Below are 13,980 nucleotides of genomic sequence, written 5' to 3'. Positions count from 1 at the left end.
TCATGGAAATCCTTATTACTTACATTGGATATCTTAACTACTACAAAAACAATAGCACGTAATAATTAATGATCTTTTCTTATTTATTTGACATTACCTGATATGCATCAGCCTTTTATTAAAGTAATGCCATATGAAACTTGTTCTATACTGCACCAAGTAAATAGATAGAATACTATCTATTTATTGGTGCTACTTTTCAAAGGATTATGATGATTTAAATTTCACAGTAGGCTGATATATACTCCATTTGTCACTCATATGTCACGTTTTACTCACTTTAAGTCAATGGCATCATCTCACACAAATAAAAGTTTACCTCAGCTTCTTCCATTATAAAATTTTAGTATTTTATCTGATAAGTTCAAAATACTAATATAATAGTCTACAAAATAAATATAATTTTAAAATTACCTAACATATTGAGTGTATCCATGCATTGTTCTGATAAAATAAGAAAAAATAAAGCTTATAAACTTTTGCAAATTTGATAAGGAAAACTTCCTTAAATACTTGCATTGATTTTATTTTATTTATATTTTGCTAGTTAAAGATGCTGAATAATGTAATAAAGCATTAATTATATTATTTGCAATGATAACTAATTATACTGACCTTAGTCTAGAGGGGGAAAAACAATCAATCCACAGGATTCCAATTATATCTTATGCACCATGACTGTGGCTTTTCCTACTCTCGAAAAAATGTGTCTGTACATTGGAGGAGTAACTGCTGCCAAGAATTGATCTTATCATCTTGAAATCTAGATCCAGATTCTGTATGTGTTTTCATCTCAAAGTAGGAAAAATTGAAATACAGATGGCCACAAAGCTCTCATTAGGAAACTTGAAAACACCTCTTCCCAACTAAATTCCACTTAAAAAAAAAACTGCCAGAAAACAAATAGAAAAATAAAATACATTTCCATTTGTGTGGGCTTGTTCTAGTTTTTTATAGTTTTTCTTTCTTTTTTAGTACTACAGACCGATCCCAGTCCTTAACACAGACACGAAAGTGTTCTGCTACTGACCTGTATATCTAGGCTTCTGTATTTTATTTTGAGACAAAGTTTTCCTGTGTTGCCCAGACTGGCCTTGAACTTTCAATGCCCCCATTTTAGCCTCTAGCATTCTGGAATTGCAGGTGTGTGCCATGTCTAGTAATCATTTGATTTTTAAGATTTAATTATTTTTAATGTTTGAATAGGTAATATAGTTGGTAAAATATTTAAAAGCTATAAATTCCATAATAGTTTTTTCTCTACTATTTTTATTAGCAATGCATAATTTACTGTGTATAGTCTCAACACCAATATGATTTAGAAGTATGAATATGTGAAATCACTTGAAAATATTGTTTGATTTAATTAAGTTATAAATACACAAATTAATAAATTATATGGGATACAAAAGATAACTAGTTGTCAAAATATGCACTTTTGATAAATTATTCATTTAATAAATAACCAAATATTTGAAACACTAGCACATCCTTAAAACTCTTTTGAATTCTGTGAAATCATTTGAAAACTATGTATTTATCTAAGTAATAAAATATATATAAGAAGTAATTTATCTTGAATTTTAGGACTTCACGTTTTATTTTTCTTTTCCAAAGATATCCCTCTCTATGTTAGCTTGACTTGCCTCCAACTCCTGGCTCAATCCTGAGCCTCTAGAAGAGCCATGAATGCTGACATGCTCCACTACACCTGGTTTAAAACTTCACCATATCAGTCAAGTTAAAGCAATAAATAGCAAACTTAGTCACACTGTATGCATATATATTTAAACAATATCTCACCTACTCTAGTGAAATAACACAAATGCCATGTGTCAGGATATCAAATCATATTTATGCTTAATAAATCAAGCTATGAATTTCCATCCCATGTGATAGAGTAGTTTAGTAAAAGATAATTGAATTTTCCATTAGGACTGTGGAATGCTGAATTTCAAACTTATATTTGGTTTAATTTGGATATATAATCTTCAACAAATAATAGAATTTTCATGAATAATTATAGCATCATATTTTCATACCTTTGAGTCTCAATTACTTTATCTGATCGCGGGTCAACAAACTACAGCACATGGACAGAATCCAGCTTACTTCCTGTTTTTGTGAAAAATAGTGGAATTGAAGCACACATTCATTAACATATTGTTTATGAAAATGCACATTACAACAGTGAAGTTGAGAATTTGTGGCAGAGGTGATATGGTTCACAATGTCTGGAATGTTAACTATGTGACATTTTACAGAATAGTTACTGACCCCTGGGCTAAATGATATTTCAGTTCGCTTTCATGTTACATTTCATATATTATTTTCAATAATAAAAGCTATCTGAACAGGAGCATAATTTAGACAAGAAAACAAGTGTATATTTCTGAGAATTATTGATTAATTCTTGATTCATTCTACTAATCACATCATAGTAGCACACTTTCCCAAAATATTTAATAGCATTACTTATGCTATAATTGGGTATGTGAATACATGGCATTTTCCAATTTTATCTAATAACAAAAAAAATTAACTAACCAAATAAATCTAAAATAATCAGAGAGACTGATTCATGACAGAGATGCCACAATTAGAGTTGCACAAGGTAAAAAAAAACACATTTCTTGTGAAAATATCAATATTTCGTGATGAAATTGGTTTTGATAATTTTATAGTTATATTTACTTACCTGGACCTAGATCAAGAATGGTGCTCAAATACAAAGTGATATACAAAAATCAAAACTTGTTCATTATAATACTGCATGTTAGTCAGTGAAAATTATTTAAAAATTGGCAATATTTATTCCAATGTTGATAATATATTTGGGGGAAGTTATAGAAATGAGAGTGCTCTATAAAGGGCTTGTTATAAAGAAGAGTAACTGTAACCAAAAATGAAATCATAAATAAAATACACTTATAATTGGAAATAGAGTTTTAAAAAATAAGATAATAAAGTATAAGGTAAGGGGAAGAGTAGGCCTAATCTTAAATACATGACTGTCAGTAAAACATCTGTCTTTAGTTCATTTGGCAAAAATGAGCTGAATTATCTCCCATGTTCCAAATACTTTTCTCATAAAGACAATTCCTCATTCCTGACTACCTGAGACTATTTGTGTTATTGTTCAGTAAATATGTTTTTTGCCCTTTTTCATTTCTTCCACACTGCTGTTGGACTTCATAGGTGACATGCTTTTGCTAATATTATATTGGCAGATGTGAATTAAGCAACCTATAGTTGAAGAGTAGATTTAAATGTGCCTGAATGTTTGAGTAAAATTCTTGCACTCCTCTCTTCTAAGGGAAAAATACTCTATAAGTTGCGTTATATATTCTGGAACTGTGTTCCAGAAGTGAAAGAAATTCACCTGAAAATTGTCCTCAAGTTGGAATGGAAGCACTACAGTAAACTCTAAGAATTTTGTTTATTGTCTCATGACAGTATAACCAATGCTGACTAATTCAGCATGTATGTAAAAATGTCAAATTGATGTTTTCTGTTTCTACAGAAAAAAAATTTGCTTATCAGTTATAAAGTTGAAAAGTTTCATAATACAAAGAAATGTTAAGTAGATTACCATACTGCAAAAAATGGAAATGTAAAAAAAAAAAAATTAGAAGCTGGACAATAATAAATTTGATTTCTTACCTTATGGTCACAAATAATGAAGAGGACACAAAAACAGAGACGTTTGTCATGAATTAAAACTTTAAATATTAAAGTTCCTGTTAGAGATATATACTTTCAACATTTATGTGAAATTTAAAGAAGGTATTTAATATCTGTATAAAAATTCTAAGAAAGAAAAGAAAAAAACAAAACATCCTACTTCAGGAAGATGAAAGGAAGGTAGTAAGTCAAATGAAGCGATAATATACAACATAAAAAAAATAGTGTAAAAGACATTAAGAATGTAGATCTATTTAAGAGGAAAGCAAATTATACTGACAATTATTTCTCAGAAAGCATGAAATAAAAACTCTGGTTTTGTAAAACTATAGCCAGAAATATGAGAGAGAACTAGCTCAGTAAGGCAGAGGTTCTCTAGCATAACCACTGCTAATTCAAGCTACAAATCTAAGTTCAAATACAGAGTAAAAGTATATGAGAAATGAAAGGGTCCTTATCAATTCAGTCATTCATATATTATTTCATCATATATTCTTGTTTTAGTACATATTTAGTACATATTTATTTATATTCTGCAAAGAAATGCATTAATCAAATTGAATTCTTGTTTTTAAACACCAATGATTCAATAGTTTTAATTTCATTTAATTTTTAACTGTGGCCTCTCACATTACAGTGGTTGAGAACTTCCTGTTGTTTTCCATACATGGTTTTATCTTTCCAACTATCATAGATTTGATTATTATTCCTAAACTGCAAATTTATATTTGACCTATTCTCATTTATATTCCAAATTCTCTCTAATGGATTTTTTAAAATACCATATGGGCATATGTAAATATAGATATTAAAGTAAAATAGAAATAGGTATTGTCCTAATTTTATCTGTTAAAATTGAAAATACTTTAACTAGAAAAAGTAAATTAATTTATCTGTGATTAACAAATCAATTCTAATGGCTAACTATTTTTACACTCACCAGTTTACATGACACTGGAAAGAAATTATGCAAAGTAGAACCAAATTATCTTGTACAAAATAAATAAGAAATTATCAATATTGTGCTCATTCATAATTAGTTTTATGATTTTCTTTATATTATGATAAGAAATATTTTACTTGTAAGCACATTGGAAAAGTGACGCTATATAATATAAACATATATTCTATATGACATAGTGTATATATATTTTATATATATATATATATATATATATATATGTATGTATTATTCTACTAAATGTCTATGATATATGTAATATGTCACACTTAAGACACTAATTCCTGATGCACATAACATATATAATCTCACTGATTCTCAGAAATTATTTAAGGCACAAAAATGACAGTGTTATCTAGATTTCAAAAAAATTAAATCAAAGTACAAAGAGGTTAAAAAAAATAAAAGCTAAGACTGGGGTTGTGGGGTTGTAACTCAGTATTAGAACCTTACCTTACATGCAAAGGACTGTAGATTCAATTCCCAGCATCATTATATATATATACATTTACATATAACATATAATATGATATGATATATAATTATATGCAGTAAATTACCCTATTATATTATTTTATATAGAATATAGAATAAATTTTATATGTTTAAATGTAATATATATATTATATTTAATATATATATATATATATATATATATATATATATATATATATATATATAAAATTTTAAAAAACTAAAAGTATAACACTTTTGGAGTCCCAGTTTAACTTTATTACATCATATAATACTTATATGTATTCATTATGGATTTGTAAATTTTTTTTTCATTTCATCAATTTTTTTTTCTCATCTAAAGTACATAACCTTCAACTGTCAATAAAATTTTAGTCATGGAAACAATTATACAAAAATAAGACACATGTTCAGATTGTTTTCTTTTAAATTACACATTTAGAAAAATGTGAAGGCTATATTTAATTCCAAAAATTAAATCAGTGAGGAAATATGTCAAGGTTTTGCTTTCATGTAATTTTTACTTTATTTTGTGGATTCCAGATTTTAAGTCATAAATTTGAATATATCAGAACGAATATATACTTGCAAGATTCTTAAATATAACATGATTTCAAACAAAATGTATTCTTTAAATTTCATTTACTTTTTTAGAGTTTTAAATATCACTCAGTTAAGGTCATGTTCTAACCTTCCATAGTATCCATTTATGTGAATAGATCTCAAATACTAAATACATAGTTATAAATATGAGATATTATAACCAGTTCCTGCTCTAATGATGTGAAGACTGAAGGCATATAGCTTCATGTCATTCTAATAAGCATATATCAGAACACATAAGTTCAGAGAGCTGGTAATAATTTTAAATTAATTTATCTCATCAGAATTTTCTCACAAGTAGAGACTATACCAAAATTGTAAAAAAGTTCATAATCATGTGTGCACACACGCACACACACACACATCCACACACCCACACAACCAACACTATTAAAAATTTAACCTATGTTCTGGTAGTTTTTGCAAAGAAATCACTGTATTTCCTATGCTCACATTTATTTTTCTCCTTGTTTTAATTGTAAAGCCTATCAGATAGGTAGATTGATAAACAGAAAATTTATGTAAACTGAATTTCAACAATTTCAAAACACTTTCTGATCAAAGTATCTCTGTCACGAATAATAGCAGTTGCATGAATGATTCTGTGCCTGTGACACGTAGGAATACATTACAAATTTGGAGAATGTGTTTTGCTCATTTTGTTTTAGTTGTAAAATAATATATTTATAGATTAATGCTGAACATGAAAAAATTAGGAAAAGTTTTAAAACGATGTAATCAAAGAAATACCACTTATTTGGTTCCATTCTAACTGGTATTATAGTTAGAAATATTATAAAATCAAAAGCAGTTAATCATTTTTTATCATATGCAGGTTATTAAAACCAAGTCTAGTTACTATTATTGTTAATGACAAACATGGCCATTAGATGTAGAGCTATAGAATTATTAATGTCATTGCATTTATAACCATAAAATATCTATATTTAATGGAATATATTTTTGTTCAGTATTATTTACACTTACTAGTTGGGTAAGTTTTTAAAATTGTATTTAAAATAAATTTCTACTGTTCTACAGAGACTGATTTCTAAATTATACATTGTTTTAACCTTATAATTCTTAAGCTTCATTTTAAAATAATCATAATTTTAATCTGGCAAAATTAAAGAGTTTTTCAGGTAAAAAAATGTATGAAATATTTACATAGGTAAACAAACATCTAATTTTTTGCACTTAGAAAAATATGGTTTTACATTTCTGATATATATATATATATATATATAATTATATATATATATATATATATATATATATATATATATATATATATATATAATAATTTCATGATTTTCTACAATTGTTTTTTTAGGGTACAAAATGAATTCACTCTCATTTGCTCATAATAGACCAAAAATATTTTACTTAAATGATTTAATAAGGTAGATACTATAAAAATTTGTAAAAGATTCTCTTTGTGTAATTTTCCTCTTAATTTTTTTTCAGAAAAAAATCATTAAAATTCGGTGTTTTTGAGATTAACTGAGTCCAACCCTTCCTGTAAACTGTCTTGATTAATCATCAATATTTTATCATCCCTCTGTGATTCAGTCTTCTCTCCATAAAATAGAATATTAATTGTAGATTTATAGGATTAAATAAGAGGATCAACATGTTCTCTGAATCCCTTTTTTTAATTTCTGCAAATAATATATTGTAACTAATTTGTGCAAAATATAACTTATTACTAGGTATAGAGTATAGGGACTGAGACTACATTAACAACTCCTAAAGCAATACTGTGGAGTGAGTGGGTTGTTGAGAACAAGGGAACTCTGTGTTCCACCTGTTCCCATAGTGATGATCTCTCCTTTCTTTCAGAAGTGATGCACTGATTGGATTTATCCAAGTTATGTCTATAAAGTTTTAAAATCATGTTTGGTACATATTAAGGCCACCATCATTGTTGCAATCAGTACTTTTATTTTCAAATAATTGCAATTTTACCTGCTTCAGTTACAATTTTTTGCAGCTTACATATTACAAAATTGGACTTTAAGTTCTTCTCTCTTTCTCCACTCAATATTTTATTCATGTTGAATTCCTAGGTTCTATATTTCTTTTATTTCTTATACTGTAGAGTTAAGATAATATTTTTGAGATATAATAATATTTATTGGGATATAACTGAAGTAAAATAAACTACACATGCTTTTTCTGTATAGTTTAACTTGATCATTTAAAAATAAATGTTTCTTATTAGTTATGCATGACAGTAGAACCAATTTTGACATAATAATAAAAGCACAGAATGTATTTTGTCCCCAGTTAATATATATGTACACATAGGAGCCAATCACCACAAAGAAGATAAAGACATTTCCATAACAAAAGTGATTTCTTATGCCTTTTAACAACTATTTCTTCAACCTCCCTTCCCTAGACAACCATTGATTTGAACATTGTCATTGTGATTATTTTGCACATGTTGTCATTTCTCTTAGGTAAATATCTCATAGTAAAATGAATGGAGTTAATGATAGGTTTCTCATTGCAAAAAGCATTCAAAATGCTTTCCAAGTTGATTGTTATATTTTACAGTAAATGATAATTCTAATTTTTCCATCTCCTTAGCTATACTTGACATGGCCAGAGTTTTCAGCTTCAGCTAATGTTTAGTGTAGTAAAGAGCTTCTTATGGTTTTTATTTCTCTGATGACTAATGTAGCTTAGAATTTCTTCATGTTTTACTGCTGTATCTAAATATGACATATTTTTCTACCCATTAAATCATCTTTAAATTTTATAAATGATTTTTGTAATGTTCAGTATATAGAAGTTAACTATCTTTAATTATTCTTATTTTCTGATACGTCATGTCAATTTGATTATGTGTTTGATTTGTTTTTTTTTTCTTATTTTGGCACCACAATTATTTGAATTGATCATGCCAGTGATTTATACAAAGATCAAATAATTTTCTTCATATATAAAGTACAGTTTATCTTTTATATTATTCTTGGACATTTTGCATTACTAAACTTATACATTGGTTTTAATACTGATACATAGATGGGTTCACATTTTTACATAAATGATCCCATCATCTGAAAATGCGAAAACATTATTTTCTTTACAATTTTATTTCATTTATTTATAACTTTTTGTTATGACTAAGGCTTCCAATACAATGTTAATAGAACTGGTTAAAATGGAAATATTTTATGATTCTTTATTATCAACAATTCATATTATTTACAACCAATTTGCAATTGATATCAGTCATTCAGTTCCATGTAAGATATTTTACTTTTCAGTACCCCAATTTTAACTTTGTGTTTCTCTGTTGAGATTTTTTATGTTTTTCATATGTTTCAGGAGGATTCTTATTTAACTAATGGAGAGTAGATTTGATACCATTCTTGAGAAGTTTGCCATTTACAAATCATGAGCATTTTTACTTTCTTTTTTTGTAAGGGGACCTTTTCTTTCTTTCTTTTTTTTCTTCCTTCCTTCCTTCCTTCTTTCCTTCCTTCTTTCTTTCTTTCTTTCTTTCTTTCTTTCTTTCTTTCTTTCTTTCTTTCTTTCTTTCTTTCTTTTTCCTTTAGGAGAATGTTGCAATTTTTATTTTTGTAAACAACTATGCTAGTTAGGTCTAGATACACATATTTTCTCTCCAAATACAGACAGTAGTTAAAACTGAGTTGCATTTTCTTAGCTTTTACTAAGTGGTTTGCACTTGTTTCACATACAGACCAAGTGTGAATGACATAGATGTGAGTGGTTGGGATTTTAGTTTAGTTCTTTAAACCATTGTTGCTATGTCATGTCTGTCCCACCTATAAGTAGTTCAGAATTAGCCTGAAAATGCGGATTCCCAAACTGAAAGCATGGCCATCTCCAGTTCTTTCACCGGTGAGATTTCCCTTAAATGAGAGGGCCCAATGTTTTGTTTAAGAATTTTTGTTGTTGTTGTTGTTGTTGCTGTTTCTTTTGTTAATTTCTCTTTCTTGAATTTAATTTTTTTTTAACTTTTAACTTTCTTGGAATATGCGCTTTTGGTGCCCTGAAAAGTGTCCTCCCAAATTAAAATGTTGAAGTGCTAATCATCATGATCTCAGAATATAATGTTATTTTGCATTAGGGTTGTTGAAATGAGTTAAGATGAGGTCACACTGAAATCAGGTGGACCCTGAATCCACTTTGATATGCTTGATCACAGAGAGATGCTATGTGAAGATTACAGTTGTACTGGAAAAAATCAAGGATGTAGGAAACAGACTGGGAGAGATACTTCCATAGAATCTGTAGACCTAGCCAGCAACTTGAAGTAGGTTTTTGTCCAATAGTACTATAAAACAAACAAACAAAAAATTCTTAAGCCATCCAGCTTGTGGTACTTTGTTATGGTATCTCTGTCAAATTGATATCATCCTCAAATATTTATTTAATTTTTATTTAAAACAATAGTTAAGGAAGCAATAATATATGATCCCATGTCCCTAAAAATTTCTTTACTTTGATGTCATTCAAGTGTTAAAAGGGATACAAATTAATTGTTCAATCCCCTTTTACTCACCTATCAATTCACTATAATATTGTGATGCAGTTCAGTAGTAGTCTAAGCCAATGTAGTCTTTATTTTTTTTCTCCATTACCTATTTCTCTTACCACTTTTATCCTCATGTTATATACTGGCCCATTACTTTAAAGCCCTTGATTTTTTACAAAATCTGTTGATTGAGTCTTAATTAGTTATTAATTCATGTTTCGCATTTCTCTGATTCTTCTTTCTATAATTCTAATTTTATGAATATAAAATTTGCTGGATTTATTTTCTCTAGTAGTTACATACACTTTTCTGTCTGCTCTATCTCATAATAAAAAAAAAAACTTTTACTTTGTTTTCCACATGATCAATTGGTCTACAAACTCATCCCAATTTCATTATTAGTTATTTCAACAAATACACGATTACACACACAATTTCTAGAGATCTCTACTACTTTTGTGGATTCATGGCAATAATAGCATCTATTTAATGAGATCAATATTGTATCAGCTTTCCTTTAATATAATAATGGGGAATTTCCATTTTCCTCTACTCTTTGAAATTATGCTTTCTCCAGCTAAGTCAATCTGTTGGTCATTTTGAGTTTTTCCTTTTGTGAAATTAATGATATTTTGAGTGTTTTCTGTTAACATATAAAAGGCAAAGTAGAATGATTCACTCACATAATCAGTAAAAATTTTCTTAAAATTCAGAAGCCCCTTCTCCTGAATGTGTGGGCTTTCAGCATGCTCTTGTTATCTTGTCACTGTTTGTAGACTGGCAGAATTTGCTTTTGTGTTAGTGGATAGAGCATATGGCAAGGAGTCAGACTCCAGCTCATCATTTATATAGGGCCCTTACATTGTATGTGGAACATTCACTTTCTAGAAATATTTGTGTTTTGCTTTTCTATTTTAGAATTTTGTGTCCAGGATGGACATTTTTGCCAGTCTGATTTCCATCAGTGTAATAAAACACAACTTAAAAGAAAGATCTATTTCAGCTCATGAGTTCAGAGTTTTCAGTCTGTGATCAGCTGGCACCATAATTTCTGGGTCTGAGATGAGTCAAAACATCATAGTGGAAGTATGTGGTGGGAAACAGCTTTTCTTCTAATGGCAGCTAGGCAGTAGAATGAGAAAGGAATTGTTCAGAAACAAATTGGGACTTTCAAGGACATGCCACTGACCAACTTCCTCCAATGAGGTCTTACCTCCTAATGTTTCTAACCTTCCAACAGCCCACCAGCTGGAAACTAAAATTTTAATATGATTCTTCTCCATGAATTGCCAAAATCTTGTTCCAGCATTGTTCAAAAGTCCAAGTTCATGACCTGTGAGGGACATTATTACCCTAGGCACAAGTATGACTCCATATATGGTGCAACACTACATCGTGTACAGAGATATGAAAAGTTGTGCTGTGATTGTGTACAATGAATCAAAATGCATTCTGCTGTTATAAATATGTAATTTAAATTAAAAAAAACAATAAATTTAAAAACAAGTCCAAGTTCAAAGTCTCCACTGAGACTTAAGGCAAATCTTAACTGTGAGCCCCTGTTTAAAAAAATAAATAAATAATTCCAACATAGAAGGATGAGACAGGTTAAACACTCCTATTCCAAAAAGAAGAAATAGGAAATCAGCAAGGAAAGATCAGAGTAAAGTGACATCAAAACCCAGCATGATGAACATTAAGTCTTATAGTTCCATGGCTAGTCTTTAAAGTATATGGTGGTAGGATGTGGGACTAAAAGGTCTTGGGCAACCTTGTCTCTAGAGCTTTGTCAGTTGTAGCTTGCATGGCCCCTCTTTTGGGAAAGATCCGCTTGCTGCCTGCAACTTCTCTCAGTGGACATTACACATTTTTCATAACAATAACTTCCTTTGGACTCTTCAGCTTCAGCTGTACTCTCATAGCTTTACCTATTTTCCTCTCATGGAATTTAGAAAGGGACTCTGACCTTGCCAAATACTTTGGCCTCTGAGACGTTTCATTTAAGTGTGAGCATATGGCAGGCAGTGTGATTAAGTATCTCTGTGATCACACAATTGTTGAATTTTGTATGATGTCATACCAGCACAACATGGACATGGTCAAATTCTGATGCAAACACAGCAGCAGCTGAGTGCCCTTTGACCATTGCTAGAGTAACCTCTGAGTTTCTGGAGAGGTGAGCAAGATGAAATGAATCCTGAGGAAACACCTTCTGTGATGGCCATGTGGGAGAGGGTGAGCAAAGTCCCTCTTCTCAAATGAAAATTTTATGCCTTGAAGCTTTTGAACCTATGAGGGCTGGCATCTGGCCAATTTGTGTGATGACCTGAAGGGCATTTTTACTATTGTCCTAGTGTAAAGTGTTTTTTTTTTGTTTTATTTTGTTTTGTTTTTATTTTTTGTTTTTTATTTTATTTTTATTTTTTTGGTCCTAATGTCTTCAGCAATCATACATGCTTGATTGCAATTTTAAACACGCTTCTTTTCTTGCCAAACTTTGTTTTTCAAATATTTCCACATTTCCTTATCCTGTTGATTTTTAATATATTGGGCTAAAAACAGTTGAGAAAACTCATGATACAGATTGAATGCTGTGCTCCCTTGAAATTTTTTCCACAAGTAAACAAGTCCTGCACCTTTAAATTCAGTCTCACACAAAGTCTCAGGACATGGATAATATGTAGACAAGTAGTTCTTTGCCAAAGTACATCACAAAAAGCTTTTATTATCATTCTAAATAGAGTTCTCATATCCATGTGAGACTTCATGCACAGTTTTTTCTCTCTGCATTCTAACCACCATTCTGAACTTGTGGTGTGAGCTCCATCAAACTCTGTTACAGAATTCTAGAGATTCTCTAGCTTGTATCTTCAAAAGATTCTAAACTTGGAATACAGACCAATTCCAAATGCTTCTGAAACACATTGTCAGGTATAGTCATGACAATGATTTCACTCTGGCTATCAATTTTCTGTGTTAATCATTTTTCCATCACTGTTAAAAAATACCTGAAATAAACAACTTAAAAGAGAAAAATCTTTATTGTTGTTCATATGTTATGTTGTAGATATTAGTTGTTCCCCAGAATCTCATGATGAGCCAATGCAAGAAAATTTAGAGGTAAAATGATTCAATTATGAGATCCTTAACCTATTCCATGCATTAATCCCCTGATAGGAATTAGCTGGGTGGTAACTATAGTCAGGTAGAGTGTGGCTGGAAGAGGGGGTTCACAGAGGCTGTCTCTTTGGGGTTTATATATTTTGTCAATTGTGAGGGCTCTCTCTTTCTCTCTCTTGCTCTCTCTCTCTCTCTCCCCTCCCCCACTTCTTCACTCTAAGCCCCTTTTCCCACCACACTCTTTTGTTTGTCATTACCTTATTCCCTCAGGAATCTGGCCACCTATGGACTACGACCTCTGAAACCATTTATCCCCAAACAAAATTTTTCTCCTCTAATTATTCTTATCAGGTCTTTTGGTTATAGCACTGAAAACACTGACTGAAACACACAGTTTCAGAGGTTTCAGTCCATGTCTGTTTGACTCTGTTGTTTCTGGGCCTGAAGTGAAGCAGTACATAATGGTGGATGGGCATGATAGAAGAAAGCTACTAACTTCATAGCAGTCAGGCAGCAGAGAAAGAAAGAGTAGGAACCTTGGGATAGTATGAATCTTTCAAAGGCATATGCCCTCATTGACCTTCTTCCTGTAACTAATACTTGTCTTCTAAACTTCCAACACCTC

The sequence above is a fragment of the Callospermophilus lateralis genome, unplaced genomic scaffold (genome assembly GCF_048772815.1).
Source record: "Callospermophilus lateralis isolate mCalLat2 unplaced genomic scaffold, mCalLat2.hap1 Scaffold_177, whole genome shotgun sequence".
NCBI classification, from domain to species: Eukaryota; Metazoa; Chordata; class Mammalia; order Rodentia; family Sciuridae; genus Callospermophilus; species Callospermophilus lateralis.
The sequence above is the reverse complement of the archived record's forward strand: the minus strand, read 5'-3'. Positions refer to the sequence as shown.